The sequence below is a fragment of the Amblyomma maculatum genome, chromosome 9 (assembly GCF_055883805.1).
Source record: "Amblyomma maculatum isolate TAMU_Amacu chromosome 9, ASM5588380v1, whole genome shotgun sequence".
NCBI classification, from domain to species: domain Eukaryota; kingdom Metazoa; phylum Arthropoda; class Arachnida; order Ixodida; family Ixodidae; genus Amblyomma; species Amblyomma maculatum.
In genome coordinates, this window is record NC_139352.1 from 17,965,757 (window position 1) to 17,978,224 (window position 12,468).

The 12,468-nt window shown below is 47.1% G+C and overlaps 1 protein-coding gene across 3 annotated transcripts in view; it reads left to right on the plus strand.

Moving 5' to 3' along the window:
• LOC146178472 (uncharacterized) overlaps nt 1-12,468 on the plus strand; it is a 147,705-nt gene that overhangs the window by 113,313 nt on the left and 21,924 nt on the right. For all 3 annotated transcript variants that reach the window (XM_084578301.1, XM_084578300.1, XM_084578302.1), the window contains one exon: nt 7,441-7,581. The gene's annotated coding sequence lies outside the window, so the exon portion shown is untranslated. The remainder of the gene's footprint in view (nt 1-7,440; nt 7,582-12,468) is intronic.

Below are 12,468 nucleotides of genomic sequence, written 5' to 3' on the forward strand. Positions count from 1 at the left end.
GATATCGCTTTGTGCTGATCGTGTTTGTTCAACCGATGGATCGCTATCGTTTACACACTGGATATGTGAGACCGGAGCTGGCATATTTCTTTCGTTTCTGGTGCGTGCGGGACAGTGTAATGAATTGTTCCGGTTCTCCCAAGTGAGCGCGGGCAACGGATCGAAATTCGACCGGCCTTGTTTTCGGGTCTTTTTTTCTCCCAAGTTTATGTTTCGCTAACGTACACTCTCTCGTGGTTCGGAAATAAATTATTAGGAGGGACCCCCAAGGTTAATTCAATGGCCGTATACCATGCATGAAAGATAGCGATTATTATGTGATACCAGAGAGTGGCTCTGAGAGCAGCCACGCACTGTCGGCGCCCACGGTTTCTCCGCGCTGTGAGATAGAATGGGCTTGGAAAAAATGACGCGCAGCAAGATGGAGTGCTTTTGAGAAGGGAGTTCCGGCTCAGATTTCCCTGATCACGCGGCGAAGGTCAAGAAACTGTGGCTACGTTTCATGATCCGAAGTGTAAGGAGGACGCTGAGAGCTGAGAGATCGAAAATATGTAGAATACGATCTCCTCCGGCTGTCGTGCACCGTGCATCTATTATCGTAACCACGTGTATGCTGCAACATCACTTGCAGTAAGTGGATACCGGATTACAAAAAAAAAAAAAAATGGGAAGACTTCGTGGCAAAAATCCTGCGCTACGAATAGGGGAACCTGGCGAACCCGTTACAGTGAAATTATGCAGCGGCTTCTGTCACGTGGAGTTTAAAATCGATACCGTGAAGCGTCATCTCTGATCTCGATTTAAGGCCTCAACTTTACTGTTAGACCCACAGAAATACAGCGAGAAAAAAAAAAAGAATAGGACGGACGTAGGCAGCAGCACTGGCGTGATACTAGCTGTATTGTGCGTACGGGGGCATATAACAACAACAACAAAAAAATAAATTAAGGACTGCGCTTAAGTCTGCTTAAGAGCAGAAATTGCGAAAGCCACTTTACAGGAGTGATATAATTAACTGCATCGTCATTGTCATCGGTACTATCATCACTATCATTACCAACTAAATGAGCCGTCATTGTTATCGCTGTTATCATTATTAAATTCACCGTCATTGTCATTGCTACTATCACCAATATCATCGCTAAGTCCAGTGTCATGTCGTCGCTACTGTGATGATAATCATCATTATCGCTAACTGCATTGTCGGTGTCATCGCTACTATTATCCTCACAGTACACACGGAGAACTCTTTATATTTGTTAGAGCTCGACGTTGCCGAGTGGTTTGCGCTCTCGGTTAGTGACCGGAGGGATAGTGGGTCCATAGCGGTGGAGACAGATTTTTTACATGTGCCAGGGCGAACGACGTTTTCTGGTCACACTTTTTGTTTCGAAAGCAACGCTCCGACAGCCAAAGCGAGACCACGGATGGCCGCAGCTACGGTCTCCTCATTAAAAAAAATTCAGCCTGCCGTGACATTTGAATTCACGTTACCCCTATGCTACGAGCAGGAGCTGCCAACTCGGGTCGCTCCTTTCATATGGGAGGTTGATATCAGAATCAGCCTGCCAGAACCATTTGCATTCTCGTTACCCCTACGACACGCAGGCAAGTTCATGCGGCTTGGTTCAAGCGTGACTTTATATTTGGGCTGGTAGCTTACGCTCTCGCGTCACACCCTTAAAGGGTGAACTTAGTGAACTTAAGTGCCCCCAATAATGTAGCACCTTACACTGATAGGGCGTGACAGGGGAATTATTTAGCAGGCAAAAGAAGCTTCCGCCGTTGCTGTCGCAATTCAACTAGGGTTAACCAGAACTAAACCACAAATAAATTTGTTTACACCACGCATGAGGCAAGATAGGCTTCAGCCTCAAAAAAAGAAAGTCTCTTTTAACGCTATCGCGTTAAACTTCCCGTTCACCAAAAATCCGGCGGCCGTCCGCTGCCGTTGGCGTTTTGAGCGCAAAATCGCGAGCATGATGCTTGCAGGCGGTAGCTGGCAGTTGACATGGCCGAGCACTATACTGGACGTAGAGTTGCTTAACATTAGGTTTGGCGGGAGCTGCCAACTCGGGCCTCACCTTTCATATGGCAGGCTGACATCGCAATCAGCCTGCCAGGACCAAGCCTGCACTCACTTTACCTCTAGGTCACGCAGGCACGTTCATATGGCTCGGTTAAAATGGAGCTTTATATGTGGGCTGGTAGAATACGCTCTCGCGTCATACCCTTAAAGGCGGAGCTTAAGTGTGTCTATCCGAAGCTGTGGCTACCCGAAACCGTCCATTAGAGTTACGAACTAAATTGGAGCTTTCGAGTCAGTGCTCTCAGGCCTGTCGGTGCTTGCTAACAGAAAGTGAAGAAATGACGTATTTCGACAGCTTTCTAGCCAAATACGATGAGACATATAGCAGCAAAGTGAAGTCATGTAACCGACTTCATGAGTGTAATATGACAGCGATGGTGGTTCGGGTTCTGTATATAGAGGCGCATTATTCTTACAGTTGACTTTTACGTAGCCCCTTATTTAGCAATTTCCATTCTCTTTTGCGCCTTCCGGTATGACATAGTCTTTGGTGATGCTCTTACGCAGCAATTCCAGCGTGTCTTTTGTTGACGCTACTTCCTTATACAGTGCGACGCGCACTTCTATGAACTCAGAAGCTCGATCGAAATGAAGAAGCGAGCGAACAGTACGCCATTCAAGTTTGCGTGCGTCCTGTACACTGTGTAGGCGCGCGTCCCGCTGTTGTATGCTAGCGAATGTCGCAGAACAGCTCACCCAACTAGCCGAACGCCAAGCATTAGAAAACATCCGGTCCGAGAACGCATCCTTTCAAGGGCGGTCGCCCATATAAGAAGAACAATACCAAGAGGGCAACTGGAGCCGGTTGCAACGTCGTGGAGACAGCTCTACACTGGACATGTAGTACATAGAAAGGGAAACTGGTTCTCCGCATGTGGCAGCCAAAACGAAAGCGAACTGCGGCATCACGTACGACGCGGAGAGCGTGAAAAATAAAACAGCAAGAACAAGGAAGAGAACGAGCACGAGAAGAAGGAGAAGAAGCGTCGCGTCTCCCGCAGACAACGTCCTTGACCACGAAGTAGCAGTCTTCATCGTTCCCGCTCGGCCAACTTTTCAGCAGGAAAAGACAACGCTGGCGAGGCGATAGCTGCTCGAGCTTTGCGCGGCACGTCGCACTCGCCCAACGAAGATCGAATAGAGAGAGAAAGGAAAGATTGAGAGAAAGAACGGGGGATGAAAAAAAGTGGTTCAGCAGACTGCCCTCCACCTCTACCTCCGGGCAGCCGACGGAACGAGTGTGGAGCCCCATTAATATCGCCACTGGTGCTCCTCGACGGGCTGGCGTCTCTGGCTGCACGTGTTTCCTGGTTGTCGCAACGCTGCTGTTCGGACCTTTCCCGCCATGTCGCAACGTTGGTCGGCCTGCCAGCAGCCGGACTCTGCGCGCGATACGGGAATGCGCGTAATGAGAGAGTAGGATGGATGTTCGCAGTGTAGCTCAGGCGTTGCTAGCCGCATTGCTATACCTGCCATCTGTGTGTTTGCACAGGTGGGTGAACGAGCAGCCTGGTATATCGGAGTGATGGTGGTGTCAAGCGCCTTCTCCCTGGTGGTAGTGATACGTCGACTTAAACTAAAGCTAAATGACTTCACCACTGATTAATGAGGGGCATGCAGACGTGCGCTCTAGGAGGAGGTTGCTACTTTGGTGTATGGACGTGGTCACGATATGAAATGAAAGACGGCCGGTGGCTGAGTAAGTGATCACGGTAACCCCGGCACTAGGTATGTATAAGGCGGCGGGGTTGGGTTTTGAGATAAAGAACACGGAGCAGGGCCGGCATGGGAGAAGTAAATTTGAGGGGCAGGTGTAGAGTGCCCGCAGTTGGCCAGGACAGGGTTGATTGGAATTAATTGGTGTATGGGTAGCTGCAGTAGACGAATCTGGGATGATAGCAATGATGATGAATCAAATGAAGTAGATACAAGCCGTGGCTCTCGAGCGCTCGCAACGGAGAGTACGAAATGGGGGAGAACATGATATTCGCTAGCACACGCGACGGCGCAACCTTCTTAGGGTTCGCTGCTGTGATAGCCAACACTTCTTTAACATGCAGGACGAACTACACCACCGTAGCCTATTACATGGATACACCAACTCTTCTGTCACGAGTACAGCCTTTCTTGCTGCGGGCTGCTTTTATGGATTATAACAGGTTTGCTGAAAATCAACCTACGTAAGCTTTGCTGGCAGCAACTGTTACGCGGTAAAACGTTAATGAGTTAAGAGAAAAGTTCTACTATTTTTGTGTATGTAGGACGAATTTTTGTGTTTCTATAACACTATAAGCTACTGGGTGTATGTCCAAGATCTGTGCTGAGCAACACAAATTAAAACCACATGATATTGCTGTCGAGTTTCGATATAAAGCGTATCGCTCCTACGACGCAAGCGCGTCAACGTTGGTTCTATTCTTGAAGTTGCTAAAAGAGGAGGGCGGTATAGGAGATTACGGTGCGCACGACACTGCCTAAAGAATGGCTTTCTCATTTAGTGCTTCTTGCCTCGCTCTGTACATTCCCACCCGTGATCCACTTCTTGTAATCAGTTGACTTTCTCACATGAGTATTACGCATAGCTGATTGTGCCGGCGTGGCTGCTTGCCATATAGACACACTGCGAAAAAAACAATCACAGCTTTGGCATTGCTCAGCATTGCTGTTATTTCCGCCGCACATTTTATACCTCTCAGGTAGAATCTGGAAAATACATACGCAGGAAAACCGTGTCTGATGGTATACGGCCAAAGAGATGTGTGATGCTCCAAGCTTCGACTCTCTCTATCACTCTTCGTGTCTGGTAGTGGTAGTTTGAGACCGCCACTCAAGGGAAACCATTAACTTCGTCCGGGGATTATAGATTCGGGAGTTATTTCGTCGATAGTGTAGCCTTGCATATACATGCTCGGCCAAAAGCGTGCTTGGGTTCGGCTGCCTGCTACGTTCGAGGCGTGACCAGGTCGCACGCTAGAATCTAGAACATTGGGACTAGATGGTGTACCTAACCATGTATAGTTAGGCTGTAGCCTCTGGAAACAAGCACTGGAAGCCTCGCCACCGGCGGTAGCGTGCGAAGATGGTCAGTTCGCAGACACGCCTGTCATGGGACCGTCTGTTCAACAGAGTGTCACCAATATAGTTTCAACGTTACCAATATAGTTTCAACGTTATAGAAACCTGTACGTTATAGGTGGTAATAAGAATAGGTAGCGCAGCTTAAGGTAGCGCAGTAAACAGTTTGCCAACGCCGCCGCTAGACAGAGACGGCAAACAGTTCGAAACATTCAAAACCTTACAGACAAAAAAAAATAATAAAATAAAAAGAAAACAAAGCCCGCGTCTTGGGTACTGGGCGTCCACACAGCCGTTGCGCACGGCTGTCGCAGGGTGATTCGCCGAGAACGTTGCCTCGGCCGTCCACCAGTGCTCCGGAAGGTGGTACGGGGAACTTTTTGCAGCGACCGAAAGCGCCCAAGGTCAAGGGTGTATGGAAGCGGAGGTAGGCAGGCCGACGGTGGTGTGAGCGCTCGTCATTAGCATTCACCGCGTTGCGACCACAGCGGGCGAGCTTCAAACCACTCCCGTCGGCCGGAGGGTTTCGGGGTTCTTTTTCTCCTAGATATTTTCTTTCTCGCGGTGCACGGCCGTTCTTCTTAAGGGATGTGTTTCTTTGTTTCTTTGATTCTTTTGTCTCTTACGTATGCCGAAGTGCCTGCATTTTCCTCGAGGTTTCCTCAGCCTTATTTACTTTTTATGAAGTTATTAAATGAAGAGAGGAAAAACCGCCTTCGGCTGTAGGCTGCTGGGCGCGCGAAGATAAGCTACCTAACTCCCAGATCACGGCTCGTCTCGTTTCGAATCGAGAGCTTGGGCGTAAGGTGCACTAAGGATGAAAGAGGAGGGTGTGCCGAGCTACTTCACTTTTATTCTTAGCGAATAGAAAGTGGAAGTGAAAGAGCGGCGGCCTTGAACGAGAGCAAAGAAAAAGCTGAGTGAACCAAAATAAAGAAAAGTAAAAGAAGCAGCGTAGCCATCCAGGCGAAGATTATGCAGAAGAAAGCGCCACCTCTTTTTTTGTGTTTTATTTTTACCCGAAGCTGTCGCTCTTCCGGTGAAGTTGTCTTTCACGTTTTTTTTTTTTTAATTCCCTTTGTATTTCGCCGTCGAAACGTGGTCCAGTGAGCTTGTCGTACCTGTTGGGAAATAATAGTACTATAAGTCATAAACCGAAGAGCAGAACAAAAAGGAAAAAACAAAAAACAAAAGAAGAGTCGAAGAATGTCGGCGAATTAGGGTCGAGAGTTATGTTGCCACTGTTTCCAGGAGACGGGCTTCAAGAAGGGCGCGGAGATTGTGCTTCGCATTGCTCCGTTCTCTGCGCACGCCGCCTGGTCGATCTTTTCTCGTATTTGCTTTTTTATTTTGCGTGCGTGCAGAGATGCCAGATGGGCTGTACGTCAGATTGAGCAGCTGCTCATTGGACTGTAAGTTAATGACTGTCCATGGTTTTAACAACCTCAAGAAGAGCAATTTTAGGGAGAGGTTTGACAGTCGGTTAGAGTTTTAAGCCATGTATGGTTCTTTTTCGATACCTTTTAGGCAGTCAGCAAATGTTGTGTCTTACGATGGCATTGATGAATGGGATCACGCCACCAGCTCTGTAAACACGAATTACCCTATGGTAGAATAAAAAGGAAGATAACTGTCCCCTTGCGCGCTCGCTGAAAGGAACACGGTATTCTGCATAAGTACTGTGGTGGTAGTAGTGGTAGTAGTAGTAGTAGTAGTAGTAGTAGTAGTAGTAGTAGTAGCAGTTGTAGTAGTTGTAATAGTAGTAGTAGTAGTAGTAGTAGTAGTAGTAGTAGTAGTAGTAGTAGTAGTAGCAGTAGTAGTTTTCCATCATTAAAAATACGGGATACTTAAGTTTGGCAACGGAAACGGATTCCCTCTACAAAACAGGCGAAATTCGTGTAGTTACCAAGGTTTCAACGCAGGTTTTGACCTCCCCTATGTAGGTAACAGCAGGATCGCCAATTCTGCGTTTATAGATATTTTATTGTTAACAAGTTCCATTCACTATATGCTTTGAGGTAGGAATATGCCTCTGCTGCATACGTTTAATGATCGAAATCTACTCCGGTATTTGGAAAGCAGGAAGCGGCCCTAAAAAGGAGTTCGCTAAAGGATTGTTTACTCTCTTTTTACTCCATTGATATTTAGAGTGCATTGTCTGAACCCGTTATCCGCCGTGGCTGCTCTGTCCGTTAGGAACCATAACACAATCGCGTACACTGCCGCATCAGTCGCATTGATCGTCTATAATGTTTTTTTTTTTTTCTCTCTTCCAGGCATGGGAACACCTAAAGGGACTTCGGCGTTCGGTGGAGGCGACAGACTGCGATGCCGGCTATGACTGAAGAGAGACTCTACTCAGAACTTCCCACCGCCAGTCCAACTCAACCTCTCCTCACACGCGTCTGAAAGCACAAGTAAGTGTTGGCGTGTTGGATGCTACATAACATACTTTAGAATTGCATAAGAAGGTTGCAGCATACGTCTTAATGGCTTTGGCTAGAACCAACAATCAATATTTACGTCCCGAGGCTTCGCATATATATAGATTATAATGGGCGCCTTATCGGAGGGCTAATCATCATTTTCGATCGGATGAGGTTCTTTTACATGAGGTTCTTTTAATCCCAGGAGGCCGAAATTCTCTTTGTTAAATGCGCAGTCATTGCATGCTGCCGCTGCTTAATGGCTATCCTTTCTATAGCCAAAGAAAACAGTCTAATTAATTACTGTGTGCGCTGCAGCAAGCCAGCACACACAGTAAGTGTTGTTGCAGTTTTCACTTGTTATCCTATTCCTGACGTATAGGAAAGGGCGCCCGCACGGGTACAAAGAAATGTTTATGCTGGGGCAGCGAAATACACTGCTTGGTCACTGAAAACGCCTGGACCGCATCGTTTGGGGCGCAATAACTGCAAAACAAGTTACCCATTGCAAACAAAATAAGCTTGTAACGTTCAAAGATAGGCAATAGGGGTGAAGAAACAGGAAAAAGGGAAAAAGGAAAAGACGGGAAAGAAGGATATTGATCACAGAAGAGTGCGCCTGTAAAGTGGCGGCCGGAAATGGGTATTCAAGGCATGCCGCCGCCTCGCTCCCTATTTCAGGTTGCCTTTTATGGGTTTTGTTATCGTGGACCAGATAGCTCCACCCAGCACTCGAGACCGAACGAGGGTGGCATGCTTGTTTTGGGGCTCCGCTTTCACCGTTCACCAGAGGAGCGGACAAACTAGTAAAATAGAAACGCCACTACACGTTTGCTTGCAGTCAGCGGTTCTAATGAGTGTGCAAGGGAAAACCAAAAATATGGCTTGGATTGCATTGGTTTAGTATAGTTTGGTTCGTAGGGTTTAAGGTGTACCGAAACGACACAACTATTGAAGAACGTAGTAACGGGGTTAGTAGTAAGTACGATTAGATAGAAAGCATTCAATCCATTTAAGAATGTTGAGATCCAAGTTACGTACACCGAGCTTGAACATTAGTAAAATATGGCGTACGGTGTCGAACGCCTTTGCGAAATCAGTGAATATACAGTCGATGGAAGATGACCGATCAATGGCTGGAAATAAGTCATTAGTAAAGCAGAGCAGATGATTTTCGCAAGAATAATATTTCTTAAGTCGTGATGATAGTTATTAAAATAATTAATTGAATTCGATTACAGTCGCGATATGACAGCAAGTGACGTATTCGAAAATTTTGCATTCGGTAGTAGTTAAGGAAATGTCCTCGGTCCTCAGTGTCCGTTTAACATCTTCGGCGCGGGCTTAAATGTGGAATTACATCTCACTGTAACTTGAGGAAACGATCAAACTGTCTGTTCTGAGTAAACGGTAATGATTAAGGAGTACAATTATCGCGTCCGGTTAAATTAATACGGTGGCTTGTAAACTTACTGAAGATAAAAGGCTGTTTTTGATTTGACAACTTCTGCAGTGGATCCATCGCTATTCACAACGCCTAGAGATACTGACGAAGGATCAACGGGCTGTGATTTATCTCATGCAGAGTGAACTTTTTCTTGTCCCAAGATTGTGTGATAGCACTAGAAAACACAACCGAACGTCAATGACCAGAACTCTGAGAACCACGGATTGCATGGCAATAACAACAACAACAACAACAACAACAACAACAACAACAACAACAACAACAACAACAACAACAACAACAACAACAACAACAACAAAAGAAAAAAAGAAAAACAAAATATATAGACATGGTTTGCCTGTTACTAATGGGCCAAAACCAAACTTAAATTCAAACAAGATGTCACACAACCTTGCTGATTATCTATTTTATTCCATTAGTTTCGGACGGCGGACCGTCTTTCTTCAGGGTAGAATTGAGAATAAATTCTACCCTGAATAAGGACGGTCCACCGTCCGAAATGTTTGGAATAAAAGATAATCGGGAAAGTAGTGTGACATCCTGTTTGAATTTAACTCTGGCCCATTAGTAGCAAGCAAGCCATGTCTATATATATATAACGGAAAAGTTTCCCCTTGTCACAGATGCAAACCATAGCAATAAAGCGATCGGAACTCTGAAGACGCCAGTGTTAGCTACAGCATAGCTAGAGCAACGCGAATGGCTGCGATGTCAACAGCAACGGAAAATGACATCAACGACATTGTAGCATGGCAAGCAACACCCAAACAGAAGCGACAGTAACGATCCGACCGAACACAGCGAAAAAAGAAAAAATGTGGTCTCTAACGCTTGCTGGCGCTCGGCACGTCATGTCCACGTGTGCCCAGCCTAGCGAAACACTTGCCTTTGGCCTGCCCAACATCGAAAGCCCGTTAGCACCTGTCGCCTCCCGGTTTCGACCGGCTTGATACACAACTCCGCGCCGTAAACAACACTGGGCAAGGGAAAGAGAGCGACCGAAAGGGGAGACTGTGATGCTGAATGCTGTGTAGCCCTCGAGCTCGAGTGTGCGGGTCGGAGGAGAGGTGCGATTTATCATTCGGCGTGCCTACTGCAGTTGGCGTTTTCTCGCGAAGTTGCTTTTTGGCCCTCGGGAGTACTTGCACTTGACTTGGCGGGTTCTGGCTCGCAAGCTTGGGTGACACGGGAAGAGTGGAATGACTGCTCTGCCACACGCGTGTATTGGCACTTACGTGTGCCTGGCGAACAGACACAGCCCAGGGTCTCAGGGGGGAACATGCGAAGCACATGTGTGCAGGTATTACTATTTCCTGTCTCCATCGCTAGTTTGCAGATAGACAAGATGGGATTGGTTTGGACCGCAGTTTTGTGTTCTTGGAAAACAAAACAAGAAGTAATCGAAAGTGGCAATCACGACGTTAACCGATACTTGTTGCTTCACGAACAGCTGCGCCGGTTGTGCCATGTACTAGTCCGCCCTGCGGCACCTACCGTTCACTCCAAGCGATGTTGCCCATTTTGTCGGAATGCTGAGTTTACTGGTTAAACGAAGTTTCTTGAGTTTAAGATAATGTTAGATGCTTCAACCCCACTGGGAATAGAATATGTAGGTTTTGTCATACGTTTCAATGCCGCCGGCTGTTAATTTAAGCCGCCCTGCGGAACGTTTACGAGAGGCGCGAACCTCAAGGTATCAGTGCGGAGTAGGCGAGGTATCGCTTTCCCCTCTGAGATTCTTTTTAGCTTGCTATGCTTATAAAGCGCTATAATGTACTGCTTTGAAGTGGACTGTGTGGCCCGGGATATTACGATGCATCCTGTATTTTACGTTTCCAGCAGCCCCATTCGTAACGGCCACATGTGTTAACTTTCCCTATGATCGCTTGAAATGCATACTGTCGTGACGCTGGGGCTACGTCGACCCGGCCTTCACTTGGTAGCGTGCAGAGACTCGGGGTTGAAGTAGGATTGAATCTTCGAAGTTGGTGAAATATGTACAAGCAGGTTTAATGGCACTTTGAGAAACTTATTTACAAGATTATTTACACGAAAAAGAAGGGTACATCAGCAAAATGGCAAGCGTTAAGAGTTCATAGCGAGAAGCGACTGGATGAGCCGTTTACCCAGGGCCCAGAGCGACATTTCGTGCTCTGCAGCGTCCTTAAAAACCCCCTATGTCCAGCCCCTCTCTGAAGATGCTGACCAACCAAATCCAGGGCACGCCCCTCAGGTATCGGCATCCAATCGAACACATCACTGCACTGATGGTCTGAAGCACTGACTGGTCCGGCATTCATTCGTTGGGCGTGATCACTTGTTGGCGGGAAAAGCTTGGGAACGGCGAGGAGAGGAGGTACATTTCTATTCTTCAGCAAAGAAACCACAGGCTGGTTCTGAAAAGGGGTTTTACTTCTCAGAAACCCGAGTGCACGTGGCGCCGCATAGGGCTCCCAACATGGTCCCTTTTCGACAATTGCAAATCTTTCCTGCATTCCCGGGAAATCACTTAATGGCCGTATGAGTCATGCTCCTTTCTTGTCCTGCACGTCAGCGGACATGTCACTCTGTCGTCTCCTTTGGATAGGAGGCATTCATCACTGGAGGATAGCACTTCTCGACTGGAAGGGTGAACAAAAGAAAGAAAGCACTTCCTGCTATTTCCCGCAGGGGGACGTTTCTTTGTGTTTTTCCAGACGTTCTCTTGACAGGGTCAATTTGGCATTTGCAGGTTGTCCACAAAGCAAAACATGCTTACAAAACAGGATTCCTGGAAACAGGCTCACTTAGAGCCATTGGACCATCACCACATATTCACAAAACTTATCCATGCCCACAGGCGAACAATAGAGCGCGCAATTGCGGATGCTTGGTCGTAACAGCCTCCTCCCCCGCCAGAAGAGTCTCGGAGGGCAGCAGTCCCAGCTGCTGCATGAAGAGACGACTTAATGGCCTGCACGTGAACGCTTGAAGCTCGCTGTTGCTTGTCGCGTTGTCTTGATTGTTGTAGGCCAAATTGCTCGAGCTGTCTGAAACTCAACCACATGTCTAAACAAGCACTCGGCTCCCGTCTGAAGAGACCAGGTTAAAAGAAAACTGCCATTGTTGTTCGAGAAAAGCCCACTCTCAAGACGTTCAGGACCCACGTATGCCTAGAAAACCAAACGTGCTGCTTTACATAGTCACACATATACAAGCGCACGGAAAAAAAAAAAAACCTGATTATCAATTTCGATACATGGTGAGGAACATCTCGGACCGCTTAGAAAGAGCGGCTAAGCGCGTCCGCATTCCCATTTAACTTCCCCTTTTTGTATCTTATTTCAAAATTGTACTGCTGTAAAATCAAGCTCCACCTAAGAAGGCGACTGTTCTTCGATGTCGCAGTTTGCAGCCAAGCCAGGGGACAA